The sequence below is a fragment of the Babylonia areolata genome, unplaced genomic scaffold, assembly GCF_041734735.1.
Source record: "Babylonia areolata isolate BAREFJ2019XMU unplaced genomic scaffold, ASM4173473v1 tig00006366, whole genome shotgun sequence".
In the NCBI taxonomy this organism is placed as follows: domain Eukaryota; kingdom Metazoa; phylum Mollusca; class Gastropoda; order Neogastropoda; family Buccinidae; genus Babylonia; species Babylonia areolata.
The window spans coordinates 10,001-12,500 of record NW_027468376.1 but is presented as its reverse complement, the minus strand read 5'-3'; the positions used below and the strand labels follow the sequence as shown (position 1 = coordinate 12,500).

Here is a 2,500-nt window from a genome sequence, read left to right as displayed (position 1 = left end):
TGGTCGGCATGTATTAGCTCTAGAATTACCACAGTTATCCAAGTAAATTTGGATCATCTAAGGAACCTCGACTGATTTAATGAGCCATTCGCGGTTTCACCGTACGAGGGTGTGAACTTAGACATGCATGGCTTAATCTTTGAGACAAGCATATGACTACTGGCAGGATCAACCAGAATGCAACCCGTATTCTGCGTGCCCCCGGGAGACGGTTGCAGCGCCAGTTGGGACCGCTGCTCACAGAAACGAGGGCTGAGCTCTTTCCGTGGGCGGTCCGCGGCAGCACTATCAACTGAAACCACCGGACAACAGATTCAGGGCCTGAGAGTGCAACGAATCCATCGGTCTCGGCGGGAGGCGCGCCAAGAAGAAGAAGGAGGAGGAGGAGACCAGACCGGACCGGACCGGACCCCACCCTTTCTTCCTCCTCGACACCGTCTCCCGCCCGTTTCCACGTGCCGGACGACGCCCGGTTAGAGACGGGCGCGCCCTTGACGAGATGAAGCAGGCGTTACGCTTTGGGACGCCGAAGGGGCTGGGGAGCACCAACGACCGTCAGTGAGGGAGGAGAGAAAACGCTTCTCTCGACCCGTCGTCAGCGAACGCACCGAACCTTCTACGGACCGTGAGACGCCGGCCGACAAGCCGAGCCCCGGCAAAGGAAGCCCGGCGAGGCGGCCGTGCGCGTTCACACTTGGACGCGCAGGCGGGAAGCTCGGCAGCCGGGCGGGTAGCCTGCGGGGAGCTGGTGGGCTCCCGAGACTCCCGTCCCCCGACTCGGGCCTCGCACGCCGAGCGGTCGCTAGCTTGCCAGTGCAAAAGACAGAAGCGCGGGGGCAGTAAAGCCAGGCGGACGGGTCGACCGTTGCCGGCTGTGCGCCGACCGGAGCGATCCGCCACGCCACGCCGCGTCCCCCACAACCAGGGTGTCGCATAAGGCGCTGCGAAGGTGGACCTTGATCCACATTGGGCAGAGCCTGAGTTGAGGCCCCCCAGCACGTGCCTGGGGACCAGGCGTTGAGGAGTAGGCCTTTTTTTGAGGGCCCAGAAAGTATTTTGGCAATTGTAGCGAGGTTTTGGAGTTTTATCCACAACCTTTACCTGCCTTTTTTTCTTTTTTTCCTTTTTTCTCTCTCCGAGCATGCCAAAGTTGATAGAAAACGCGGTTCGGCATGGACGGGAGCAGGCGTTGAGGAGTAGGCCTTTTTTTGAGGGCCCAGAAAGTATTTTGGCAATTTTTTACTTTTTTATCCACAACCTTTACCTGCCTTTTTTTCTCTCCGAGCATGCCAAAGTTGAGAGAAAACGCCGTTTGGCATGGACGGGAGGAGGTGTGGAGGAGTAGTCCATTTTTGAATGGCAGCGGAAAGATTTTGGCAATTGTAGCGAGGTTCTTCGGACTTTTATCCACAACCTTTACCTGCCTTTTCCTCAGCGAGCATGCCAAAGTTGAGAGAAAACGCCCTTCGCCATTGACGGGACCAGACGTTGACGACTACGTCTTTCTTTTTTTCACGGCGCCTGAACGATTTGGGCAATTCTCCACAGCGCGTTTACTTTTTATCCACAACCTTTACCTGCCTTTTCCTCAGCGAGCATGCCAAAGTTGAGAGGAAAACGCCGTTTGGCATGGACAGGAGCAGGCGTTGACGACCAGGTCTTTTTTTTGGTCTTTTTTTTTCACAGCGCCGGAAGGATTCAGGCAATTCTCCAAAGCCGGTTACTTTTATCCACAACCTTTACTGGACCTTTTTTTTCTTTTTTTCCTTTTTTCTCTCTCCGAGCATGCCAAAGTTGATAGAAAACGCGGTTCGGCATGGACGGGAGCAGGCGTTGAGGAGTAGGCCTTTTTTTGAGGGCCCAGAAAGTATTTTGGCAATTTTTTACTTTTTTATCCACAACCTTTACCTGCCTTTTTTTCTCTCCGAGCATGCCAAAGTTGAGAGAAAACGCCGTTTGGCATGGACGGGAGGAGGTGTGGAGGAGTAGTCCATTTTTGAATGGCAGCGGAAAGATTTTGGCAATTGTAGCGAGGTTCTTCGGACTTTTATCCACAACCTTTACCTGCCTTTTCCTCAGCGAGCATGCCAAAGTTGAGAGGAAAACGCCGTTTGGCATGGACAGGAGCAGGCGTTGACGACCAGGTCTTTTTTTTGGTCTTTTTTTTTCACAGCGCCGGAAGGATTCAGGCAATTCTCCAAAGCCGGTTACTTTTATCCACAACCTTTACTGGACCTTTTTTTTCTTTTTTTCCTTTTTTCTCTCTCCGAGCATGCCAAAGTTGATAGAAAACGCGGTTCGGCATGGACGGGAGCAGGCGTTGAGGAGTAGGCCTTTTTTTGAGGGCCCAGAAAGTATTTTGGCAATTTTTTACTTTTTTATCCACAACCTTTACCTGCCTTTTTTTCTCTCCGAGCATGCCAAAGTTGAGAGAAAACGCCGTTTGGCATGGACGGGAGGAGGTGTGGAGGAGTAGTCCATTTTTGAATGGCAGCGGAAA

The 2,500-nt window shown here is 52.8% G+C and overlaps 1 non-coding gene across 1 annotated transcript in view; it reads right to left on the bottom strand.

The window, feature by feature from the left end:
- LOC143278293 (small subunit ribosomal RNA) overlaps window positions 1–179 on the bottom strand; it is a 1,828-nt gene extending 1,649 nt beyond the window's left edge. Inside the window, exon 1 of the ribosomal RNA XR_013053946.1 lies at window positions 1–179. This exon is cut by the window's left edge and continues 1,649 nt beyond it. This is a non-coding gene — a ribosomal RNA (small subunit ribosomal RNA).
- Window positions 180–2,500: the final 2,321 nt, after the last annotated feature.